The 17,708-nt window shown below is 32.8% G+C and overlaps 1 long non-coding RNA gene across 6 annotated transcripts; it reads right to left on the minus strand.

The window, feature by feature from the left end:
• Nucleotides 1-9,708: 9,708 nt before the first annotated feature.
• Nucleotides 9,709-13,533, minus strand: LOC103496062 (uncharacterized). Of its 6 annotated transcripts, none has more exons than XR_007822040.1 (7): nucleotides 13,338-13,533; nucleotides 13,159-13,239; nucleotides 12,956-13,066; nucleotides 12,159-12,196; nucleotides 11,832-11,911; nucleotides 11,138-11,324; nucleotides 9,709-10,102 (listed from the first exon to the last, which is right to left on the minus strand). It is a non-coding gene; the product is annotated as an uncharacterized LOC103496062 (long non-coding RNA). The 6 variants fall into 6 exon arrangements; XR_007822038.1 differs by having other exon boundaries at nucleotides 12,159-12,273; XR_007822039.1 differs by having other exon boundaries at nucleotides 12,159-12,327.
• Nucleotides 13,534-17,708: the final 4,175 nt, after the last annotated feature.

Raw genomic sequence — 17,708 nt, forward strand, 5'->3', positions numbered from 1 at the left:
CTATGATATGAGTTCTATTTTGGTTGGATATTGCGATGCAGATTGTGTTGGCTCTTCTGATGACAGGAAAAGCACCTCTAGAGGATGTTTCTTTCTTAGAAACAATCTTATCTCATGGCTTAGTAAGAAACAAAATTGTGTATCTTTTTCTACAGCAGAGGCTGAAGCAGCAGGGAGTATATGTACTCAATTAATATGGATAAAAAAGGTTGCATGAGTATGGGATTACACAGAATATTGTGACTCTATACTGTGATAATATGGGTGCTATTGATATATCAAAGAATCCAGTTCAACATAGTCAAACCAAGCATATTGATATAAGGCATCATTTTATTAGAGAGCTTATTGAAGATAAGATTATTACACTGGAATATGTTCGTTCGAATTTACAATTAACATATATTTTTACTAAACCTCTTGATGCGAGCACATTTGAGCACTTACACGCTGAACTAGGAGCTTGTAAAATTGAACTTCTTAATCAACTAAATAGACGGAGCACTTTAACATGATCAGGAATGATGGCATGTGTCAGTGCTGTATTAGGAATTAATGACTATCTTTACGGCATCTAAAAAGATTTCCTTGATAAGGGAAAATTAATTAATCGAGAGGGAGTATGGGTTATTTAATCTGTTTGTTTCAACTTCAAAATTCTTCATCCTTTTGTTTTATTTCATAATTCTTCTTTTTCACTTACACTATTTTGTGTTCTGAATTGAGCCAACTATGGTGAACACTCGTAAGGGAAATTATGCAGCTAAATCATCTAAAGAAGTTCATGATGCTCTAGCTTTAAAGTCCGCCATGCATGGTGTGAGAATGAGAGGTCGTTGTTTCAAAGGTACTCCACCGCGAAAACCCTACCGGCTTCCGTTAGAAAAATTTCAGGCTCATGTCTCTGAAAGCTCTCATATGCCTGTGCAAGATGATGTTGGTACTGGAAGTGCTGTGAAAGATGCTGAAATTGCTCTTAGTGTCTCAGAGACTCATATCTCCGACATGGATTCTGATGACCTAGATAATGTTCCACTAGCTAGACTGATGAAGAAGAATTCTGTTCCTGGTGTTGCGGCTGAAAAATCTATTGATTCTATTGTATCAATTCATTCTCAAGAAAGCTCGTCTTCTGAAGGTGTGTTTGTTTCTATTAATGGCCTTCATATTCAGGTACGTGCTTCCAATGTAGAGCCTGGTCCATCACATCACTCTTCACCAATTAGGTCATCTGTTCCAGACAATGTTTCTACATCTAATACAGATGTTGAACCTACACCTTCTTTTCTGCTGAATCTCTTGCGTTTAAAGGATGGACTGATGAATCCTCTACTAATGATGAAGACGTTGTTGAACCTGTCAACACTGGCGTCCACGATGATGAGATCCTTATTAATGAAAATGTTGCACCAGATGTTCATAATGATTCTCAACCTGAGACTTATCTTTTTCCCTAAAGTATCCAAGCCAACCAGGAAGAAATTTCAGTAGAACCGACCCAACATTACTACCAAGGTTGGAAGAAAGAAGATCCCTCCTAACATTCCATCTGTTCCCATTGATGGAATATTGTTTCATCTCGAAGAAAATGTTCAGCGTTGAAAATTTGTTGTGCAGTGAAGAATAGTTGAAGAGGTAAATGTCTCGAATAAACATCATTCTTGCTTAAGTGTCATGAGTCTTATTGAGAAGGCTGGTTTATCCAAGACTATATCAGATGTTTAACCATTTTATCCTTAGTTAATTAGAGAATTTATAGTAAATTTACAAGCTGGTTTTAATGATCCAAGTAGGCTTTCTAGGTCATACTGTTGTAAATGACTTTCTAAAACAGGAGGATGAGATGCAGATGGTCCTTCTAAAAATGACTTTCTAAAAAGATCATCCGAGGTTTCCAATATGAGTAGCTTTTACCATCTAAAACAGGAGGACGAGATGCAGATGGTCCTTCTCTGATTATCTCCATGATCTTTCTACCTGCTCTGATACCAAATGAAAAACAGTAAAAGATAATCAAGGACCCTTCAGTTACGACTGCAGCTAATAATCTTAGCAATAACTTGTGAGACAGAAGAGTAGATTACACATGAGACTTTGATAACCCAGTTCGGTCAATATTGCCTACATTTGAAGAGCTGCGCACAGCTCAGATGAGTAATTTTATTAATATTCACCATAAACACCAAAACATCAATATAGCTTATGTGTACTTCTCAATACTATAACTATATGACATGTGTATTAACATCAGACTACAGGCTCCCTCTGGAATAAAGAAGACTCCCGTCAACAGCGTCTGATGGTCAGACTCCCCCTCAACGTATGCATAAATCAACTACGAATCAAAATAACCACATATTCATTCTGTATATTACTCATCTGCAAAACTCAACTTTAGGTAATCATGTTGCTTCAAAAGTCATAAGATCAAGCTACCTTTTGTTGCGGCCGCTTCAATGATAAACCGGAAGTTACTTCTTAGCGTCAGCAACGAAACTTTTCTCTCTTTTTCTGCGTAATCCAGCCAGTCTTCAAAACTCATATATATACATATATGATATATATGTATAAAACTTGTATCTTTAAGATCACTAAAGAATAGGAACTTATTATAATCTTAAAGATAATTAGAGAGATTCCCAAAATATAGGAGAATCAAATATTCATTGAATATCTTCTCTGTTAAATATATCTTCTCTTTTAAGTAAATCATCTAATTAAAAGATATTATTTTAGATAAAGAACACTTTAACAAACATATTGATATCAGACATCATTTTATTCGTGAACTTGTTGAAAATAAAGTTATTAGACTTGATCATATTCGTTCGAACTTGCAATTAGCTGATATATTCACTAAGCCTCTAGATGAAAATACGTTTGAATATTTACGCATTAGTTTAGGAGTTTGTCGCATTTAACTCCATGACCAGCTATTAAGACGACGCATGTTTACACATTTTGAATCATTAGGGATGTCAGCGCTGTTTGAGGATTTAATGGCTATCTTTTCGGCATATGGAGAGTCTCCCCTGATGTAATGGGGTTTTTAACTAGTGATTATTTAAACGGCCATTAAATTGTTCGTCCCTCCATCCTTGCTGTTACAACAGTTCATTTTGTTTTGATCATTGTTCATTATGGAAAATACTCGCAAGGGTTCTTACATGACGTAGCCATCTGAAGATGCACCTTAGGTTACAATTTCGTTGCCTCCTGTACGACAGGTGAAGGTGAAAGGACGGAGGTTCAAATGTACTCTGCCACGAAGGTCGTATCGACCTTCATCTGAAAAATCACAGGAAGAGGCCTCAAATAAGTTGCATGAATCTGTGTTGCCTGAGTCGGTGTCTGTGGTGGGTGAATCTTCTGTTCCTGCTTCTTCTGTCGCATATGCACCTCAAGTTCCTGCGACTACTGTGTCAGATATAGATTCGGATGATCAGGATGATGTACCTTTAGCTCGATTGTTGAAGAGGACCTTGATTCTAGATGTTTCTGATAAACTTCCTATTGATCCCCTTAATTCTATTCATTCACAAGAAAGTTCGTCAAGAGAAGGAGTATTTATTCCTACTTTTGGTATTCCCTCAGCATCTAACGTTTAACCAGGACCGTCAGCTCGTTCCCCTCCTGCATCGCCACCTCCATTTGCTATGGTTGATGATTATGAATCTGTTCCTGATGATGTTTCTGGTGATATTTCTGCTGCACTGGTACGTTAACCAAATGATCGACAAGAAGAGGATGATGTGGAACCTCAACACCTTGATATTTGCACTGAAGAAGTTTGTCCAAATGATGATGACAATCCTCTTGTTCCTCCTGCTTCTGCTGATATCCCCGCTGCATCTAAGCCAGCAGAAAGGAAATTTCAACAAAAGAGGCGTAATATAACTACCAAAACTGGTAGGAAGAAGATTCCTCTAAATATTCCTTCTATCCCCATTGATGGAATATCTTTTCATCATAAAAAGAGTGTCCAGCGTTAGAAGTTTGTGGTGCAGCGAAGGATAGCATATAAGGTAAATGTTTCTGACAAACATCAATCCTGCATGAGTATTATGGACCTTATTGAAAGGGCTGGTTTAACAAAAACTATTTCAAATGTCGGTCCATTTTATCCTCAGCTTATTAAGGAGTTTATAGTTAATTTGCCTAATGATTTTAATGATCCAAGTAGTCCGGATTATCAGATGATTCATATTCGGGGGTTTAAATTTGTGATTTATTCTACTGTGATTAACGGGTTTTTAGGGAATGTTATTGATGTTGACTGTTCTCCATCGTCTCTTTCCACTGATGTTCTGGCTTCTGTCTTATCTGGTGGGACGTTGTCCACTTGGCTTGTAAATGGAATTCCTGCAGTCGCTCTTAGCATCAAATATGCCATTTTGCATAAGATTGGCATTGCTAATTGGTTCCCTTCATCTCATGCCTCCAGTGTATCTGCTGCCTTAGGAACATTTCTGTATCGAATCTACAATGATAATAAGGTGAATACAGGTACATTCATTTACAATCAGCTGTTACATCATGTTGGTTCATTTGGGGTTAAGATTCTCATTGCTCTTCCGCGACTGTTCTCAAATTTGTTACTACACCTCAATAGAATTATGCTCATTGCAGCTGATACTCCTGGACCTGACCCTAAAACTTTACCCTTAGCTACAGACTCTTTCAGGACAGTCATGTGGCTGATATTGATCATGATGTGCGTCCATCTCGTGGCCCGCACGTTTTTGACACTAGTGACTGGGATGAGTCTGCTGAAGGTTTCTTTGTTGATCGTGAGTTAGCTATCTGCATTGTTAATGCTCTGACTGCTGAATCTCGTGCTTTAACTAACTCCATCAATCTATTGTCTGAACGACGGTTGGAAATTGATGCCCTCATTCAACACTTAAAGACCTTTGCTTCATCTACTAGTCGTAAAGAATCAACTACTGATTGATATATTTTTTTCTAGTTCAAAGGGGGGGTGTGAGTGTTATTGTTGGGTTGGGTTTATTGAGATGATCTGGTGTGTTTTTTTTTATGAAGATCTGTTGTTTTTAGTGACAGAAGTAATTGATCAAATCTTCTGTCCTCTGTTATGAGAAGTTTTTGTTTAAAAGGAATGGATCAGTTTATCAAGTGTTGAAGCTTGTGGTTTTATCTTAAACCAGAAAAGAAATTCCTTTTAGACAAAAGGGGAGTTTGTTGAACATTTTATCTAAAAAATTTTTGGGATTATCTTTATCTAAATATCCTTGATTAGTGAATGAGGTATATCTTTGATAAATGAATTAATTAAAGGATGAGATATTCAAAGGATAAAAGATTTTCCATAATCTTGTTATTTATCTTCAAAAGAAAAGAAGATTTATACATATTATATATAGAAAAATATAAATAGGTTGTCACGGTGATGATTGGGTGGGATGAAAAAAAAGAGAAACTTAAGTTGAAGAAGATTGTTCACATTGAAGGTCGTCTGCAGAAGCTACCGGTTTCCAAAGGTATTATGATCAGTCTATAAGATCAACATGTTGATCTAAGCTGACATAATCGATGAGTAACATAACAGACGAGACAGTGGTATGTGTGATCAGTGAGATCTTTAGAGGGATTTAAAGAGGTCGTCAAAGATATTCATTCATGTGTTCAGGGGGAGCCTGAAGCCAGACATCGTGAAGAAAAGTAATTTATGGGGAGCCTGGAGTCTGATGTCAAAACACATGCTATTAAGTCATATAATTGAACAGAGCACCATATGTTGTATTGATGTATATTGACTCAAGTGAATATTAATAAAGGTTACTCATCAGGGCTATGCGCAGCTCCCCAGACGTAGGCAATATTGGTCGAACTGGGTTAATAAAGTTTCTTTAATTATTATCTTATGTTGTCCCTCTAGTTATTACAAAAGTTATTAACTTTAGTATTAACTGAAGAATTAATTATCTCACTATTTTTTCAACGTAGAAAATAATTACAATATCATAAATGCATAACACAGATTAATTATACTGAATAGACGAAATAATTACAGTTCGGGAATGTAGGTGTTTTGGTATTTTATAAAATACCATGTACGTGTCATAAGTACCATTTGCTTTTAAAAAATAAATGGTTTTGCCATTTTTCATAATAACCCACTACAAGAAAAGGGACATATTATGACAGTTCATTTCATCCGAAATTGAAAGGAGGGAAGAAAAAAATGTCATAAAATATCAAAAAGTGCATTTTTTGTGGGAAAAACGGTGTTTTTGAATTTCACTTATCCATGACAATTATTTGTTGTCATAGAATGTAAATGCATTAAAAAAATTATTAAAATATTTATATTCAAATTTATTAAAATAAAAGTTATTTTAAATTAATTAAAATACATTTTAGGGAATTATGAAGAAACCTCTCCATCTCCCCCTTTCCTTGAAACACAAACACAAAAACCATTAGGTTAGGTTAGATTTTTCTTCACAAACACAAGAAGCAAGAGCTCTGACCATCTGCATTTTGTTAGGTTAGGTTTTTCTTCATTTTTCGATTTTTCATTTTATCTATGTATGTGGGATTCTAAATGCTGAAGAGCTGACTTTCTTTGATGAATCAATGGTTGCTTGCACATTGGAATCTTATGATCAAGGCTTTTCTGTTGATAGATTTGTTTCAGGACAGCAAATCAAAGTGCTTTGCAGAAGAAAACCCTCTTCTCTTACTTCTCCTTTTTACACTTCCGCTGGTAATTTTGCATCATCGTAATTATTTTCAAATATTATCTTTTCTAATTAATCATCTCTGATTTTCCATATCTTATTAATCTAACACTTTGGCTTTTCATTTTCAATTGTCAGTTCCTCCTCATAGACTCTCTATTCTTCACTCCACTAAACTGCCTTCAAGATGCGTCTAATTCAACATATTTATTCAATTATTAATTTTGTGATTTGAATATCTTGATTTTCTTGTGAAAAGCTTGCAAATTACTTCGTATTGATTCTTCATAGTCTTAGTACCTGTTATGGAATGATTTTCTACGTTCTTAACAAAACACATTTATTATGTTCATTTGATTAAGTAGAGCCAATTTGTTGTTTAATTAGAGATATCTTCTCTTGAGTTTGTTCTTAATGTGGCTAACTTAAGGTGGTTTTATTCAGCAAATACTTCCTGGGATTATCAAGATCCAACCGAATAGTATGTCGGGTGTTTACGAATCCCACCGACATATCTTTCAAGCTTAATGGAGCTCTCATGGCACATACAAGACCTGCCATCTGAGGAGCTACGATTTCCCGTTAGAAAAGACGCATACGCATACTTACTGTAAGGAATTGGTACCTTGTGTTGGCATTACAGAGGGTAAAATTACCTTCTTATATTCTTATATTGATATGTAGAGTCATACTCTAAAATTTCATTTTGTTTTATTACTAGGTTTTACAAGAATCCATTGGAGCAGTGAAGCCATATTGAAGCAATTGATAGATTTATAGGCCTTTTTGTAAGTTTGGTAGCAAAAATTTGGTTGAAATGTACTTATTTAAATAGCTTGTTGGTACCAAAACATGTATGTTTATTCTATCATTGTACAAACCATTTACCAACAATTATACAAATATTACAAAGTGAATATAAACATATATATATATATATATATATATATTAAAACTTTGACTGTTTGTTTCCATATGGGTGTGTTGTATAGTACTTTGTGCTTAAACTGGTCTCTGTAATGGTAGGGCGATAAGAAAAACAGGGACTGTAAAAAAATAAGGAAAGAAAAAAAATGTAATAATAGAGTATTCTTGACATTTGAATTTAAAAGGTATTCTTGATCACCGTCAATTAAAGTCATGCTAGGTAAAATGATGACAGTTAGTCATTGTCATAAAATATAAATAATGACATTTATTATCTGTCAATAATACTGGATATGTGACATTTATTTTGTCATAAAATATAAATAGCGACTTTATTATCTGTCAACAATAAGAGATATGCGACATTTATTTTCTGTCATGAAAAACACTTATTGTGACAGTTTTTCCAAACTGTCATAGTAGACTTTCCATGACTGCCGAAACAATAACTGAAAATAATTGTCACGAATTTTAAATATGATAGAATTTAACTGTCATCGTAGTACATTTTTCTAGTAGTGGCCCCTAAAACCCTTGTTATATCCCTTATTATCCCATTAAATTACGTGCAGACTTCCATGTAATTTGTATCTTAAAAAAGACAATTTCAATTATTAAAAAAAACTTGGCCTTTTATGTTTTTACTTTCTTAACTACTTACCAAAAAGTTGTTTATTTCCCAAGTCTTTAACCCTAATCCATATTAATCCTCCAATTTCTATCTCTCTCAATTTCTTCACTCATTTGGTTCCACAACCTAATTCTAATTCCCAAGAATAGTAGGTCAACATTCTTGTGGTGGTCTAGTTCGAGATTGTGAAAAGATCAAGAGTAATCGAGAACTACAAAGGTATGATCAACTAAACCCTAATTTTATTGAATTAAGTAAAAGCATGTTAATTTCTAATTATATTAGATTCGTTTTCCATTGTGCATGTCTATTTTTCAATCATTATGCATACCTCTATGGATTACATGACCACTAAGAGATTGGTATCTTCAAGTCACATGGTAAAAATATTGGATGGTGGAGGAGAGTGACAAATTATGACATGCAATAATACTTAGCATAATAGATAATGGACATCTCTTTTACTAATAATTATAATAATAATTACATATTAGATTAAAAGTTACACTGATAATAGTTTTCTTTTAATTAAAAAAAGTAATTTTATTTGATTCTTATAAGAAAAGGCATAAAACTAAAATAGGTCACAAAAGCAAATTATGATTTTTTAAAAAACAATTATCAAGATTTTTTTTTTTTGTTATAAAAAATACTTATCAGTTAACAAATAGGAAAATTTTCATAAATATAACAAAACACCAAAGTATTTGCGACCCGTGTAACAAAATCAGAAAGCTCATGAAGCTGGTTATTTTTTAAAGAATATTTCAGGTTTGCCTTTCTTTTCCATCTTCTTTCTTTTGCAATTTTTCTTTTCTTTTCCATCATCTTTTTTCTCATCTTCTTCTACAATTTTTCTTTTATTTTTTTTTCAAACTGTTATTTGGTTCAGATTGTGTTCTTTTCAAACTGTTATTTGGTTGTTTAAGATCGTGTATCAAATATAAAAGATCGTAAAAAAAATCATTGGATATTAGGTAGCCAAATCTCACTACTACAAAAATAGACTCTCTTGATGGTTTTAAACTGTCAAGAATTATTATTCTTGACGATTTTAAAACCGTCACTAAAGCTGGTGTCAAGAAAGTCAAAGTTCTTGAATGTTAACATTTTATAACCGTCAAGTATACAAATTTTCAAGACAATTTAAAACTGTGAAGAGTATAAGTGATCATGACAGTTTAAAACCGTCAAGAATATAAGTATCCATGACAAAAATCGTTAAAAACATGAATATTTATGACATTTAATAAACGTCAAGAGTATACTTTTTCATGAAATTTAGTAATCATCAAGAATGCAATTATTTATGACATTTTAAAACCGTCAAGTATTTTTATATTTTTAAAATTGTAATTCAATTATATTTTTGTTCATGTATTACTCTCCCATTAGTCCTGTATAGTGATCCAACAATTGTTCCATAAATACATATAAACGATAATATTCATCAAATATAAAACCTTTCACCATATCATTTCCAAAACTTTGATTCATATCATTTACAAAACCAATATAAACAATTCTATCAGATTTCCAAGAATTCAACTCAACATCCTCTAATTAACTAACTTAGCCCAAAAGTATATCATCTATATACATAAAATTTCATAATGGCAACCACAACAAAGTTTCAAAATGACTACCACAACAAAGTTTCAGAACAATTCAACTCTTATGAACAATTCACCTATCAACCTCCCCCCTTCATATGAACAATTCAACTCTTATGAATGTTATGTTCACCAAAGTACAAACGACTAGCCTTCTCTAGAGCCTCATGCCATGTTTCATGCCAAATTATGGCAAATCGAATCAATTCTTTAGATAAAAGTTGAGCCTACAAGTAAAAGTATGTATAGATCAATTATTAAATGAGGCCAGAAGTAAAATAATCTAAAAATCTATTTTACTTTAAATTGCTAATCTATTTACATGCTACAAGAAGAGGGTACATGAGAGCCTGTTAAAATAAAAAAAATAGAGAGAGAGAGAGAGAGAGAGAGAGAGAGAGAGATTTTAACACTTCAAGAAAATGTCATCCCGCTGGACACCTTTCCATGAAAAAAAAATTCAATCTCCAAAGCAATCACAAGAGAGAATAGTAATGCAAGGAAAGACTATAGATCATTAACCAGCAAAATGAACCTCATTCTATTGTGAAGCAGTCTATTTCTTTAGGAGCTTGACCTTATGTCGATTTTACCAACCAGTGGATTATGAAAAAGAGATCAAGAATTATAACAAGGTTCAGATATCCAAATATCTTAATGACTCGTAACAATTTAATTAAACCAATGAATGCTTGGCTCTAGTAAACTTATGACTAGGCACCTCACTAAATACAAGTAGCAAAAAAAGTTATATGTCGACAAAATTTGATGTTACTGCTCCCAGTATGTGCTTTGATTTTCATTTTGTAGGTCTTTTGGGCCTGGGATTTGGGAAGTTCCACTGCCTCTTGGATTAAGGACTTTTAACAATTCCATATGGGATTCATTAGTATAGTGTCTTTTGTTGCAAAAATGTTGTTTTGAGCTTATCCCCAAAATCTAAGTAAGAGTTATGCAGGATGTCTATTCCTTTTTTTTTAAGGGAAATAAACCTCTCTTGTTAGATAAAAATGAGATTTAAGTTCATAGTACAAGAAAATTATACAATGAGCAAAATAACCTAAAGATCAATATGGAGGATGCCTATTCAATTAACTATTATTATGAATTGAAATAAATAAAAGATGTAAATTCCAAATTGCACACAGCAACCCAGTAATTCAAATTTTTATGAAGAGAAGGAAAATCTCATGTGCATAGGAAACCCTGATGTACCTACCCAAACCTAAACATAATGCAAAAGGATGATATAGGAAACAAACTTGAGGATGGCTTTGCCCAATTCTGACCGATAGTGACTGTATAAGCTCTCTTACTGCATGATTATTTGAATGTATCCTTGCAATTATCTAAGGTAAGACTACAAGCCACGTGTTGATATTTACATGAGCAAATCCTTTTTGCAGTGGCTCCATGGTTGAAACATAAAGTGAGAAGACGGAGGATGTCCTGAAGAAGGTACAAAGACGTTATGTGGTGAGTTGGAGAAAATAAGCACATAAACTAGTAAAAATAGCTTAATCAAAGAAATGAGAAAAGCATGATAAATGGTTCCTTTTAACTAACATAGTATATGCTAAAATAAAGCTTGAATAAAGAGCTTTGCAACTCATGATATTTAAATAATTCAATGGATATTTTTACTTCAACCCTAATTAAGCTAAGTCGTGCATGTCTCCATATTTTTTCTGTAACATAATGAGAAAATACGATAATGTCAATTGAAAATCAAACATTTCTTATCAATTAAAATCCAAACAAGTCTTAGGTCGATGATTTGAAAGCGGAATGTAGTAGAGAATAAAGAATGGTCGATGATATGGTTGACTAACCAAAGTTTTCACAGTTACCTACATATTAAAAGAAAAGAAATCTAAATGAAATATATTATTCATCGGAGTTTTCTTTTTTCTTTTAATGAGAAATTGATGTATATGTGTAAACTATCATCAATACCTTTAGAATTTGGAGCACATGCTATTGAGTGAAAATATCCTCCCTAAGTGACCATTGGTATTTCAAGTATGCCAACATCACTTGAGGTGATCCGGAAGACCATCCATTTGCAGAAGTTTCCAGATCATATTGTGCAAAATCATGAGTAAGATGAAGTTTTTCAATATATATGCAAAATAGGAAAAGGAGAAGACAGAACTCATCAATAAATGTATAAATTCAATAATGTTTACTATTGAAGTTGAATATTTTAACCCCAACTTATGAAGTTGGTGGGCCAAACTCCCCCCAAAAAGTATAATTATAAAATAAAGATGAACCACTGACCTGTAAAAGCTTAACAAGAGTAGATCTTGCCTGGTTGGCTTTCCCATTTTTCCGACAAAGAGAAGCAAACTTTAGCCATGTCTCAATATCTTGTATTGGAGGTAGCACAAGGGCTCTAATAGCCAAACTGATTGTCAGGTCGACAAAATTGATAGTAATTGCAAGGTTGCTAACTTCCAATGAACATAATAACACGATAAAATCAATATTTAGAAAAATTTACTGAGAGAATATGATGTAGCCTAAAGAGATAAAAGGAGAACTTTCTCCAAGAATCAAATCAAAGTCATTATTATGAATCAAAAGTTGTCTAATACAAGAAAAGAATTCTCTATTTAAAGAGAATTAAATGTACGATACGATACTAAAAGTAAATAAAAACTAATTAGAAGATTAAAATGTAATTAGTCAAAGATTAACCAAGATTAATTTGAATTTACCAAATTATCCTAATCTTATTACATCAGAGTATCAAGAGAAGATTCTAGAATACATAAAAATATCATTCTATCCACTATACTTTGTCTCTACCAAGCCTCCACAACTAGAGCATTATTATGAGTGAACAACTATTAACTATTAACTAGTCATGTCAAAAGAGTGAACAGCTCTACAGCCCAACCCAAAACCTCATAAGTTCTTTTCTCTTTTTTTCGTCATATTTTTAAAAAAAAATCAATAAAATTTTTCATTAAAAAAATTAAAAAAAAAACTAACGCTAAAAAAACACTAGGGTTGAGCGTTTGAATAAAGAGAAAATTTAGTCTATGTGAACAGAAAGGAAAATGCATCGGTACCTCAACATTCCGTTTTGCTCTTTGTATGCGTTCTATGCATATATTTCGAATAAGAGCTCGCTGCCCTTTAATAACTGGATTACCAACAGGTGGTGTGCAGTAATAAATGACCTAAGTGAACATCAATCATAAAATAAATGTTCCTTTAAATAAAGAAGAAAAGGATGATGGAATCAAATAGTATATGTTATTCATATATCTACCTCCTATAGTTCTGAAAGTTGTTGGCGGGGTCCAACACACCTAAAATGAATTCCTCTTGGACTACTTTGGTGAACAGCAACCTGCAAAAGTTAGGGGAAAGAACAACCTGCTTTCAGAGATTAAAAGTTAGGGGAAAGAACAACCTGCTTTCAGAGATTAAAAGTTAGGGGAAACAAACCAAATCTGAGATGGCCGAACGCGACATGGTCGGATGATAAGCCCAGTGGACGGCGAACTCAATACGACGAGGATGAAAGATGACTAAACGGCACAACCACTAAACAACATTCGGCAAGATGAATCGACGTTTGACGGAAACTGAGACGAAAACACAGCAGACACACGAAATTAAAGAAAATTTAGGGTAGGAGACGTGCACGATAGGTAGAAGGGAAAAAGAAAATTTAGGGCTTTAATTTTTTAATTAATGAAAATTTTAATATTTTATTTATTTTAATTACTTAGTAAATCTTGATGTTTTTAAAAAGTCAAGAACTTTGGAAAATAACTCCCTCCGCCATTTTATAAAAATTCTTGACGTTTTAAAACGTCAAGAATTTAATAGTTAATCCTTGACGTTTTTAAAACGTCAGGAAAAAATACATATTACTTGACGTTTAAAAAACGTCAAGAAATCTGAAAATTGGCCTTTCATAAAAATTCCTGACGGTTTACCCTTCCTATCATCCCTTTCTTTATGGTTTTTTCAAAAAAAGTCAAGAAATAAAAACCACAACCATCAAGAAAGTCCTTTTTTCTAGTAGTGTCTAAAGGATTGTGTACCAAAAATAGTCAAATCTAAATAATCGTTTACCAACCAAAGAATCCTAAAAAAATCTTTTGGATTTGGCTACTCAAATCTAAATGATCAAATTTAAATGATCGTGTACCAAGGAATAGGCAAATGTAAACGATCGTGTAAGAAAGAATTTAGAAAAAATCCATTTAAATTTGACTAAATTTAAACTATCAAATCCGAAAAAACAATGTGAGATAATCAAATAACCTTTAGTTAAATCACAAGTTAATAACTATTGTAATAGCTAGAGCGACAGCAGAAGAGAATAACACAAGAAACTTTGGTAACCCAGTTCAGCTAATGATGCATACGTCTAGGGAGCTGCGCACAACCCTGATGAGTAATTTTATTAAGATCACTCAAACCACTTCTTTGTTCTTTTTATTATCCATCTTATAAATCAACTTAGATCAACATCCAAAACCTTTAAACATAAGATCGCACTACCTTTTTGTACCTGCACCTTCGACAATCAAGCAATTGTCAGTCTGTCGACCTTCAACAATATATCATTTATATATATATATATATATATATATATATATATATATATATATATATATATATATATATATATATCCTATTTTCACAAAGATATCTTGCAAGATTCCTAAAATAAAGGAGAATCTTTTTATCTTTTGATTATCTTATATTTAAAAAAATAATCTCCTATTTTCTTTTAGACAAAATCTTCAACAAACTCCCTATTTTGCCTAAAAGAAGAGATTTTTTTCCTGGTTCAATGTCACGCTTTTTCAAAGCCATCTTATGGATCAGTTAGCAAGTGTAGATAAATCAGCATGTCATACCAATCTTCCTAAAACATTGTATCTAACACCACAAGTTTCCAACAACAACCAAACAGATCATCATTTAAAAAACAGTTGGCTTTTAATCAACAGAACAGAAGTTCTAGAAACAACATACTTTCTTTCAAAAAGATTAAACAAAACTAAATAAGAAACTTCTGAAATAGAAACAAAAAAAACAAAGATCTAGCATTCTGGTACAAAAACAGTCAACCACCCATCATTCAGCATTCAACATAAGACCTTGCCACTTCTCCCCCTTTTAACCAGAAAGAAATATCATTCAAGATCAAGGTCCCCTCTACTTGTAGAAGGAGCAAATGTCTTCAAATGACGAATTAGAGAGTCAACTTCCAACTAGCGTTCAGATAATAAATTTATGGAAGTAGAGAGAGCTCAAGACTCAGCAGTAAGAGAATTAACAATTTTGGAAGTTAGCTCCCTATCAACAAAGAACCCAACAACATCCTCCTCCCAATCATTTATGTCGACAACGTGTGGACCTTGAGAAGGATGCATGTCATGAACTATATGTTGGATTTTATGACCTAAAACTCGTAGATAATAAATATAATCAATTGACCGTTATTAATAAAGTGTTTTATTATTATAATTTCAATAAGTGTTATTGATTATATTATTAGTTTTGTCTTAATAACCTAAATCCAATAAATTAACATCCTAAGTTGTTTGATGAGTCTTAAACAGTATGTAGAGACATACGGGGATCAATGTTCAAGATCAGCTTAAAGAGTCTATAGTATAAGGTTAAGGTTGGGTACCTTATCCTGTTAATACTATGGATACGGCTCACTTTGTATTTGATACAAACACATTGATCCAATGCGTTTATGTATGCGACATGCGAGTGAGGGTATCCTATGCAATGAGTTTGCATAAGACTGGACCACGAAATAGTAATCACTAGATGTAACTCCATTAACTAGTTAGATTTCTATTTCATTAGGATGACCTAGGTGACTTAGTCTTAATCCTGAGTGTATTATGAACTCTTGTTTGCGAGGGATTGTCCTTTGATTTATAGGGTGAGAGTGGCCAAATTATCGACTCAATATGCTTATCATTTTGGGGACAAGACCGAGTTGAGAGCTGGGAACATAATCACACAAGATGTAATTCACTCTTTCCCACATTTAGGGTAAGTAGATAATTGTTCCCTTAAATGGTGTCTTCGGGACTTGAACAAAGGGCCCTACCCTCTCTATGGCACGAAAGGGGTTTATGTTTAGTGGTTGGACCATAAACAGGTTGTTCATTAGAGGAGCATTGGTATTTAAGGACTAGAAGTAACCCAGGGGTAAAACGGTAATTTGACCCAGCTGGTGTTACGAACACTTGTGAGGACTAACTTACTGGTATTGGTCTATATCCGTGGACACAAAAATATATCTACAGTGATATGAGTTCAGCTGTAAGTCTTTAGTGGAGTGTACACACAGTTAACGAATATTGATTAATGTGGTTAATGAGTTTAGTTAATTAATCTTATATCGTTGTAACTTCCGATCTGTAGGTCCATTAAGTCCCCTTCCTAGCTCATAAAGAGTAATGAGATTTATTTATATTGGTTGTAATTTGAAATGTTCAAATTTACTTTGGGAATTAATATAATGTATATTGATACATTATAATATAAAAGTTTATATTTTAATTAGACTTTATTATATAAATTTAATTTTGAATATGATTCAAAATTAAATTACGAGAGAATAAAATATTTGGATGAGCTCAAATATTAGTTTAATGTGAATTAAATTCATATTAAAACTATAGGTTAAAATTTAATGTGTATGTGATACATATTAAAACTATAGGTTATGAGAGAAATTTATATTTGAATATGATTCAAATTTTGGATTAAATTAAATATAAGATATTTAATTTAGAAATTAATTAATTGGAGAATTAATTAATAATTTAGTTTAATTTGATTTAATTAAATTAATTAAATTAAACTATAGGTTATGCGAGAGATATTCATTTAAATATGATTTAAATGAAATATTAATTAAATATGATTTATTTATTTATTTGTTTGTTTATTTGTTTATTTTAATTTAATTAGTTATTTATTTTAATATATATTAATTTAATATTTATTTATTAAATTAATAGAGAACGTGGGTGGTTTTCCCACGTTTCCATATATTCTCTCAACTTTTCATTTCTTCCGATTGAAGAAGAGGGAATTTTTGCGTAACGAAATTTTTTTGAGGGGTGAGTTCTACGAAGACTGAGTTGTTCTTCCGTTCTCTCTGAAAAAAAAAATCTCTGTAAAGAAAAATTTTCTCAATCCAATTTGGTTCACACAAACCATCTCAATCAGAGAATAGGAAGGTTTCCAACTGTTGGTGCCCCAAGTTGGTGTTTGGTAGATTCAAAGTCGTCAACAAGAGTAAGTTCTTCTTCTCTGTATTTTCTTCAAAGCATGTTTAACCATAAAAAATTAGTTTTGTAATTTTTGCCAATGTATTGGTATTTTTTAAGGTTCCAATTAAAATTGGATCTCTATAATTCTTCCGCTGTAAAGGGTTTTCATCCCTTCACTATATCAGGCACATGACTCCCTTGAAATAATCTGTAACTGAGGGATAAGGTCTTAGGGTCAGGTCCAGGGGCATCAGATTCTCTCAATACCACAACATTCAAATGAAGTAGAAGACCAGAGAAGAACCGTAGTAAAGCAATAGGAATTTTAACCCCAAATAATCCCACATGCCTCAAGAGTTGATTATATATAAACGATCCCGTGTCTACAATGTCGTCGTTACAAATCTGATATAGAAAAGTCCCTAAGGCAATAGACACACTGGAAGCATGGGAAGAAGGAAACCAATTTGCAATGTCGATCTTATGCAATATAGCATATTTAACACTTAGAGCAACTGCTGAAATACCATTAACAGGCCAACAAGATAAG

Source organism: Cucumis melo, chromosome 6 (genome assembly GCF_025177605.1).
Source record: "Cucumis melo cultivar AY chromosome 6, USDA_Cmelo_AY_1.0, whole genome shotgun sequence".
NCBI lineage: Eukaryota > Viridiplantae > Streptophyta > Magnoliopsida > Cucurbitales > Cucurbitaceae > Cucumis > Cucumis melo.